This window comes from Mauremys mutica, unplaced genomic scaffold (assembly GCF_020497125.1).
Source record: "Mauremys mutica isolate MM-2020 ecotype Southern unplaced genomic scaffold, ASM2049712v1 Super-Scaffold_100101, whole genome shotgun sequence".
Lineage (NCBI taxonomy): Eukaryota > Metazoa > Chordata > Testudines > Geoemydidae > Mauremys > Mauremys mutica.
In genome coordinates, this window is record NW_025423268.1 from 670969 (window position 1) to 680851 (window position 9883).

General features: G+C 46.7%; 2 non-coding genes across 2 annotated transcripts; one reads left to right on the plus strand and one right to left on the minus strand.

The window, feature by feature from the left end:
• Positions 1 to 1112: 1112 nt before the first annotated feature.
• Positions 1113 to 1184, minus strand: TRNAE-UUC. The gene has a single exon. It is a non-coding gene; the product is annotated as a tRNA-Glu (tRNA).
• A 6207-nt stretch (positions 1185 to 7391) lies between these two features.
• Positions 7392 to 7464, plus strand: TRNAV-AAC. The gene has a single exon. It is a non-coding gene; the product is annotated as a tRNA-Val (tRNA).
• Positions 7465 to 9883: the final 2419 nt, after the last annotated feature.

Sequence of the window (9883 nt, forward strand, 5' to 3'; positions counted from 1 at the left end):
AGAGAGTGGGTGCCCTGGACTCAGGGTGCAGAGATACACTCAGCCCTCTCCCCTGCATTGGGTGGGGGGTGCTGCCACCTCCTGCTGGAAGGTAATGTGTCGGGGGGGGGGCACTGTGAGTCGCTCAACACCTGACCCTGGTGGCAGCAGTGCTGTGGGGAGCGCTAGGTGTTTCTAGGATCTGCTCTTTCCACCTGCCTGTAAAGTCCAGCTTTCCCCAGCACATTCACTGCGGTGCAATGGGGTCACTGTTTCCATGGCTGAACAGCAAAGAATCACTCCCAGTTTCCCTTCTATCTGCAGCAGGATTAGCCTGTGTCAGTGGTTAATGAGGTGGATCTAGTTGTAGATTGTTATTCATTCCCCACCTTGACAATTCACACAGTCCCTTTCCTACTCAAATCCCCAGCACCTCGGTGATCCTGGTAGCAGGGGTTGGGTCTGAGATTTTCAGGGTTCTTTCCCCCTCCACCTGGAGTGAACTCAGCTTTTCCCCCATCCCAGACAATCCATGAAATAACAACAGGAGCATAAAGAAAGAGGGGAGGGAACATCTCACGGCCAGGGCTGGATGTGCTCAGGGCCCCCTGCTTGTCCATTGTTTCCATGGAATTTGGCCCCCAGCTTTGCACAGGGGACAGAGAAAGATCTTGCTGTTCCTGTGTCTGTGCAAGGAAAATTGTGCTTCCCTAGGAAAGAGAGGCGGGAAATGGCCCCATGATGGGACAATATCCTCAGGATTAAGACCTAAGGACTCAGGCTGAGAACTGATAGAACTGCACTCATCTGGGATTTAACAAATTGTCTTCCATGGAGCAGGGCCAGTTCCAGTGTTTTTGCCACCCCAAGTGAAAAAAAAATAGAAAAGCTGGAATCAACTGCAGCTCTAACTCTGCCACTGTTGGCCTCAAGTCCTTCCCACTGAGAAGGACCAATTGCTGCTGAAGCCTCCCCTTTCCATTGACCACCCCAGGGACCTGCTTGCTGCACTGGTGTCTGGAGCCAGCCCTGCCATGGAGACACTGGGAACATGGGGGAATCAGGAAAATACCAGGGATTTGTTTGTGTTGTAAGTGAAGAATAACAGAAGCAGTTTTGGTTTAAAGTAATTTTTCCCTGACTGGGAATTGAACCCAGGCCTTGGCAGTGAAAGTGCCAAATCCTAACCACTAGACCACCAGGGAGGGGACAATACTGGTTTTCTTCTCACTTATGTTACACTTTCTTAGGCTACTGTCATAAACAGATAGTTAAGGGTTAAAGTCTGTTTTACCTGTAAAGGGTTAACATGTAGTACCTGGTGACCACCTGACCAGAGGACCAATCAGAGATAAGATTTTTTCAAATCTCTGTGGAGGGAAGCCTTTGTCTGGGTGAGAACTGTTCTTGAATCTAACAGAGGACAGTCATGTCTCCAAGTTCTCCTGGAGTAGTTTCTACTAATTAATAGTGAGTATTAATTAGAAAGGCAAATTAGTCTTATGATTTGATTTCTATATTTGCAATTGTGTGTTTGCTAAAGGAAATGCTTTATTCCTGTTTGCTGATATTGCTTTTACTGAGAAAAGGGGGAGAGGGGATTCTCTCCAGAGATTGATAAGGTTATACCCTATGAGTGTCCAGCTTGGGCTCATAGAGATTCTGTATTTTTTCTTTTTATTCTTTAATAAATTCTTTTCTTTTCTTTGGACTTGGTTAATTCCTTCCCTTGGGGAAATTCAGGGGAAGGGGAGGGGGAAGTGGGCTGCTTCCCTGTGTGTAGAGATTCAAGGCATTTGAATCCAGGCACCTCTGTCTCCGGAGCAGGGGAGAGAGGGAAGAGGGGGGAGGTTCCTCCTCTGTGAATTGATCTGTGTTCCCAAGGGGGGAAACAGGAGTGTCCCGGCCCACGGAATTGACCGGGTGGTGGCAGCCGAAGGGGAGACCTACCCTAAGATTTTAGGGTGGGGGAATACATGCGGGTCCTCACTTTGAAACCGCCCAGTTTCAAGTGAGGGTAGACTCTGACATGGTGGCAGTGGTGTTTCGGACCCAGAGAGAGAGGCAAGGCTTTTCTACCAGAGGCACTCTGAGGCAGTTTCAGGGTTAGAAGTATTTTCAGTTTTTTGCAGGGCTTTCTGTTACAAAGCCCTCTTGCATCCATTGTGATACGAGGTACCACTCAGGATTCCTCAGGTGGGGGGAAGTGCTCGCCAAAGTACATTCCCATCCAACAGGAAAAACAGGTTTGGGGGGGGAAGAGACAAACCCTCCAGCCAGGTTTTTTTTTCTCCCTGTGTCTTTTGAAAGGATCAGAAGACAGGAGAACACAAATCCCTGAGGAATAGACCAGATTTTTCTCAGGGGTATTGTTAGCAGCAGCCTTTCAGCTGGGCTGCTGAGTACAGCAACTCAGAGCACAGGCAGTTTACAGTTTCAGCCAGGTTGGCTGGAGGCAATTTAGTTTTCCAGCAGGCTTTGTTGGAAGCATATTTTCGTTCTTGTTGCTTGGACAGGCAGCTTGAGAAAAAGGCAAGTTTCAAGCAGTTTTCAGGGTTAGGAGGAGTTTTTTTCTCTGCTGGCTATGCTGAGGAAAAACTCTTCCCTAGAGGTGTGTCCTTCCTTTGTGATATCAGGTACCACTCAGGATTCCTAAGGTGGGGGGAAGTGCTCGACAAAGTACATTCCCATCCAACAGGGAAAACAGGTTTGGGGGGGGGAGACAGAAACCCTCCAGCCAGTTTTTTTTTCCCTGTGTCTTTTGAAATCCTCTGAAGCCAGGGAATACAAATCTCTGAAAGGATTTACTACACTTTTCTGCAGGTACTAAGTAGCACCAGCCGGTCAGCTGGGCTTATTAGAAAGATTGTTTTTTTTGGAAACAGATTTTCAGCTGGGTTTAGCTGAGGCATAAGGTTTTCTAACAAGCTGTGTTAGAAAAGGATTTTTTTCCTTCTTCTTTTCTTTTTTCTCCTTTTTTTCTTTCTGTCTGCTTAAAAACAGCTAGGAAAAAGGTGCAAGTTTTTCTAGGAGGCTTGTTAAAAAGGACCCCCACTGTGAGGTACTTAGCAAGTGCTAGAAACAGGACAAACCAGCTTTTTTGGGTCTTCTCAGTATATCAGCAAACAGCAACTACACATTTGCAAATCAAAAGGTTTTGTTTCTTTTCTATTCAGTCTCTCGGGAATAGACAGGGTTAGGAATTGGGGAAACCAATTCCCTGACTGCAAAGGGGTGTGGCCAGCACCAAAAAGCAACACCAGCAAGCCACACATAACATTCACTGACTGCAGAGGGGTGTGGCCAGCACCAGAAGGCACTGTTCCCCATCCCAAGAAATTTCCCACCTACATGGCAGGTGAGGACACTAAGGCCTTCTTCAAAAAGGTTAAAAGGACCTGCCATGGGTACAGCATCCCTGAAGACCAGTACAAGGACTGGTCAGGAAAAAGGACTTTTGCTGTCTATTACAATTATTCCATCCCCATGCTACTGGGGGAAGACTTGGCCAACCATGTGCAGCTGGCCAAGAGGGGGGGGAGTGGTCACCCGCGGCCAGGCCAAACAAGCAGGCACTCCCATCCCTGTTCCTGAGCCATCCACCAGGACCCTGTCTGTGTTACCAGAGACCCAGACAGAGGTGGTGGAACCGGATCCCATGCCAACAACTACAGCAGCCATAGTACATCCAGTCCCAGGACCGGAACTGGAAAAGCAACCAGCGGCAGAACCAGCGCCAGCACTGACGCCAGCGCTTGCAACTCCACCGCCAGGGGGCGCCAACGGGCCTAAACTGGCAGAAGCAGCAGACAACTCTACCCAAGAGGCTCAGCCAGAGCCTGAAATATCACCTTGTGCACCAGCGGACAGTGGTCCACAGTCAATAAAACAACCTCATCACTACATCGCTCCCAGAGGAACTGGTGTCTCCCGCCTCAAGGGAACAGTTCCAGACTGAGCAGGAAGCCGATGACAGCCTTAAAAAAGCTTTGGGCGGCGGCACGAAGCAACCCACCGCCTCTCAGCTCTTCTACCCAATTCCAGGTTGTTGTAAAACAAGGACTTTTATATAAGAACATTCTTTCTGGTGAACACCAGGAAGGCCAGCATCCTCAAAGACAGTTGGTAGTTCCAACTAAGTACTGGGACAAGCTCTTAAGCTTGGGCCCTGACATCCCAGTGGGCATTCTGGGGTCAACAAACCAAAGACAGGTTGGGAAAGTCCTTCCACTGGGAGGATGGGCAAGGACGTCGCCAAGTATGTCCGGGCAAATGCATACAAAGTGTTCTTCAGTGTCAAATATCTTGTTGTTTACATACTTAGTAGTATATGTAATAGTGCATGTGTTTTGTTTATCTGTTTATGTTACAGTGCTAGGAGGAAATCACCACCAGTAGTTCCCACTGTTGGCGATTTGGGGGGCGTGTCATAAACAGATAGTTAAGGGTTAAGGTCTGTTTTACCTGTAAAGGGTTAACATGTAGTACCTGGTGACCACCTGACCAGAGGACTAATCAGAGATAAGATTTTTTCAAATCTCTGTGGAGGGAAGCCTTTGTCTGTGTGAGAACTGTTCTTGAATCTAACAGAGGACAGTCATGTCTCCAAGTTCTCCTGGAGTAGTTTCTACTAATTAATAGTGAGTATTAATTAGAAAGGCAAATTAGTCTTATAATTTGATTTCTATATTTGCAATTGTGTGTTTGCTAAAGGAAATGCTTTATTCCTGTTTGCTGATATTGCTTTTACTGAGAAAAGGGGGAGAGGGGATTCTCTCCAGAGATTGATAAGGTTATACCCTATGAGTGTCCAGCTTGGGCTCATAGAGATTCTGTATTTTTCTTTTTATTCTTTAATAAATTCTTTTCTTTTCTTTGGACTTGGTTAATTTCTTCCCTTGGGGAAATTCAGGGGAAGGGGAGGGGGAAGTGGGCTACTTCCCTGTGTGTAGAGATTCAAGGTGTTTGAATCCAGGCATTCTGTCTCCGGAGCAGGCTGGAGAGAGGGAAGAGGGGGGGAGGTTCCTCCTCTGTGAATTGATCTGTGTTCCCAAGGGGGGAAACAGGGGTGTCCCGGCCCACGGAATTGACCGGGTGGTGGCAGCCGAAGGGAAGACCTACCCTAGGATTTTGGGGTGGGGGAAGACATGCGGGTCCTCACTTTGAAACCGCCCAGTTTCAAGTGAGGGTAGACTCTGACAGGCACCCTGACAGCAGGATTGTCTGGCTGTGTAGACTCCCTCCTCAGGCACTATGCTACCAGCACTCCCAGCTATCTTCGAGACACCACTGACTTCCTGAGGAAACTACAATCCATTGGTGATCTTCCAGAAAACACCATCCTGGCCACTACGGAGGTAGAAGCTCTCTACACCAACGTTCCACACAAAGATGGACTACAAGCCATCAGGAACAGTATCCCCGATAATGTCATGGCAAACCTGGTGGCTGAACTTTGTGACTTTGTCCTCACCCATAACTATTTCACATTTGGGGACAATGTATACCTTCAAGGCAGCGGCACTGCTATGGGTACCCGCATGGCCCCACAGTATGCCAACATTTTTATGGCTGACTTAGAACAATGCTTCCTCAGCTCTCATCCTCTAATGACCCTGCTCTACTTGCGCTACACTGATGACATCTTCATCATCTGGACCCATGGAAAAGAAAACCCTTGAGGAATTCCACCATGATTTCAACAATTTCCATCCCACCATCAACCTCAGCCTGGACCAGTCCACACCAAAGATCCACTTCCTGGACACTACTGTGCTAATAAGCGATGGTCACATAAACACCACCCTATACCAGAAACATACTGACCACTATACTTACCTACATGCCTCCAGCTTTCATCCAGACCACATCACACAATCCATTGTCTACAGCCAAGCTCTAAGATACAACCACATATGCTCCAACCCCTCAGACAGAGACAAACACCTACAAGATCTCTATCGAGCGTTCTTACAAGTACAGTACCCACCTACTGAAGTGAAGAAACAGATTGACAGAGCCAGAAGAGTACCCAGAAGTCACTTACTACAGGACAGGACCAACAAAGAAAGGAACATAACCCACTAGCCATCACCTTCAGCCCCCAATTGAAACCTCTCCAGTGCATCATCAAGGATCTACAACCTATCCTGAAGGACGATCCATCACTCTCACAGATCTTGGGAGAACAGGCCTGTCCTTGCTTACAGACAGCCCCCCAACCTGAAGCAAATACTTACCAGCAACCACACAACAAAAACATTAACCCAGGAACCTATCCTTGCAACAAAGCCCGTTGCCAACTCTGTCCACATATCTATTCAGGGGACACCATCATAGGACCTAATCACGTCAGCCACACTATCAGAGGCTCGTTCACCTGCACATCTACCAATGTGATATATGCTATTATGTGCCAGCAATGTCCCTCTGCCATACTGGACAGTCTCCACATGAAATAATAAATGGACACAAATCACATGTCAAGAATTATAACATTAAAAACCAGTCAGAGAACACTTCAATCTCCCTGGTCACTCGATTACAGACCTACAAGTCGCAATATTACAACAAAAAACCTTCAACAACAGACTCCCACGAGAAACTGCTGAATTGGAATTAATTTGCAAAGTGGACACCATTAAATTAGGCTTGAATAAAGATTGGGAGTGGATGGGTCATTACACAAAGTCAAACTATTTCCCCATGTTTATTTGTCCCCCTACTGTTACTCACACTTTCCTGTCAACTGTTGGAAATTGGCCGTCCCGATTATCACTACAAAAGGTTTTTTCTCCTGCTGATAATAGCTCACCTTAACTGTAAAAGCAGCAAAGAATCCTGTGGCACCTTATAGACTAATAGATGTTAGTCTATAAGGTGCCACAGGATTCTTTGCTGCTTTTACAGATCCAGACTAACATGGCTACCCCTCTGATACTTGTCACCTTAACTGCTCACTCTCATTATAGTGTGTATGGCAACAGCCATTTTTTCATGTTCTCTGTGTATATCTATATCTATATATCTTCCTGCTGTATTTTCCACTGCATGCATCCGATGAAGTGGGTTTTAGCCCACGAAAGCTTATGCTCAAATAAATTTGTTAGTCTCTAAGGAGCCACAAATACTCCTCTTTCTTTTTGCAGATAAATGAATGGAGGTTAAGTCCATGAATGGCTATTAGCCAGGATGAGTAAGGAATGGTGCCCCTAGCCTCTGTTTGTCAGAGGGTGGAGCTAGATGGCAGGAGAGAGATCACTTGATCATTACCTGTTAGGTTTAGTCACTCTGGGGCACCCACCATTGGCCACTGTTGGCAGATAGGATACAGGGTTGGACGGACCTTTAGTCTGACCCAGTATGGCCATTCTTATGTTTTTATGAAGGGAGGAGGAGTATCTTAGGTCAGAGTTTCTGTAGTGTAGTGGTTATCACATTTGCCTAACACGCAAAAGGTCCCTGGTTCAAAACCAGGCAGAAACATGTAGGCTTAATTTTCCCAGCTCCTACTGGCCTGTCCCTCAATCCTCCTCCCTATTGGTCAGGGCAGAAGAGGTGGCTGTAAGAGCAGCCAGGTTCCTGAGCTGGGCCTTCTAGCATTTCGGGATGGTGGAGCTGACTGGGGCATGGTGCTGGCAAAATGCCTCAGGGCGCTGGTGGGAGGAGCAAGCCAGGGCTAGGGCTGGGGGGAGAGAGACCAGCAGGTTTCCTCTATTGTTTCCTACTCTCTTTTTCTTCAGTAGTTTCTCCTCTACATAAAGTTGCTGACTCTTTCTGAGAATCTGGCTAGCTCAGTGGGCCAAACATCAGACTTTTAATCTGAGGGTCCAGGGTTCAAGTCCCTGGTGAGACACTCAACTATTCCTTGAGATCTTAAAAAGCTCTGTCTTTGAAGTCCTTCTTGATGTTACTTTTTCTTTTCAAGATTTTTGCCTTTCCTAAGAAGGTCCTTTTGTGTGTGGGATTGAAGGGGCAACTTCCTGACACCACCCCCCCACCTCCCATCCTCGCAGGCTAGAGGAATAAAGGCCTCTGGACAGGGGCAGCTCTAGACTAGCTACCAGCAACTGGTGCCCTAGGTGAACCCTGGAATCGGTGCCCCCAAACCCCAAGGGCAGATCTAGGCTGAGGTATTTTGGTAAACGGGGAAACATTTTGCCCCTTTTTTCCTTTTAATGTTTTTAAGTCTTTTTTTTTTTAAACAGAGGCTTAATTATTCGGTTTGTCCATCCGTCCATCTGTCCAACCAATGTTTCTTTCTCCATCCTTCTGGTTCTGGCTGCCCCTTACTACAACCATAACTTTGGTCTTGAACTTTATAGAGTAGTGAGGTACCTTAAGGGTTAAATGCTAAATACCAAACCCAAACAACACTAGTTACCTGTGTCTGGCAAAAGGTGTCCGGCAGTTTTGCCACTTTGAATGATTCAAATGGATTTTCAGTGGCATTATAAAAAAATCCCAACAAAGCAGAACCAAACCAATTCATCTTAAACCTACAAAACAAGAGTTTTACAAACCATGAGTGTCAGTTTAGGTCCTTAAAACCTTACATCATCACACACAGTTCTCCTTTGCCTAACATCCCTTGCACTGCGATTACTCTTTTTTACACAACTGAACCCCGATTGCACGTCCATCTTGTACAACCAGAGCCAGCCAGGGGCAGGCAAGTTAAGTGCCAATAGAAACCCCTGACATTCCTTTAGTGATTTTGATTACATTACCCAGTAGTCAAATAATTTTGATGAGATTATCTCTCCGCCTGCTGCCTGCAGCCGTCCCCTATAGACCATTTCTGTGGGCAAAGGGCCCATTTCCCCTCAAAATGGCTGTAAAAGCTTCACGGGACAAAACATAGTGGTGGTAGTAGCCACTTTATCTGACCCTCTTGTATAATTTAATTACCAAACTTCTATCAAATGTGACTGCACAGAGCTGCACATACAGTTACGTACAGTTACATTCACTGAACGTGAGCAACTGTCACCAGAACTCACTGCCAGTGGCACAGGTACCTTTTAAGTACCGAGACGTGCAGTGACATCTTTCATAGGAATCGGCCAGCGTGTGCATGGCCGGCGTGTTCAGAGCAATGGTTGCCCACAGGTGCCGTGTCAGGCTCTGGCCCCGCATGAGACAATGGACCACTTTATGGTGGCTGGTTTGTTTCCCCGGCAGGTGTGGGGACTTTGGGCTACATGATGGCAGCTGCCAGATTTGGTTGGACAGGATTCTTTTCAGCTCACCTGAGGCTTGTTCCTGGCCGAACGAGGGCAACCACAGGGCGCCAGCAGAACCAGCTGCAGCAAGGGCGCCCTCAGCAGGGGCCGCCGTATAGCGGGCGGGTGTCACGGGACACACTGCACCTGCTCAATGTCAGAAAATCCCCTTCAGACTAAACCAGTTTGTTTCTCGAAATCAAAACAAGTGGGATGAAAGTTCTTTGCAAAAATATTTTGTTGCAAAACAAAAGCATCTCCTGTTTGTCAGAGTGTGTTAAATTGTCTCGTCACACACAGAGGGGAGACACTTAGATCACAAACATTAGATAAGATGCTTCAGTCTGAGCTAAGTAGTTGCTGCTCTTAACAATTGCAAAATAAAAAAAATACAAATGAAATAGACTTTCAGCTATTCTATTATGTTATAATCTGCTCTCAGTAAATGTGATAGGACACCTCATATTATGCACTACTCCTAGTGACACTCTCCAATGGATCCCCACCCACCGTGAGGTAGGTAGGAGAGGATCATTATAATCCCTACTTGAGAGAGGAGAATTGACTTATCTTAGGTCACACAGCCAGTCAGTGGCAGAGTTGGGAATAGGACCTAAGAGCCCTGATTTTCAAACTAACCATCGGATCTTGAATTTCATCCATTGAATGATGGGAATAAA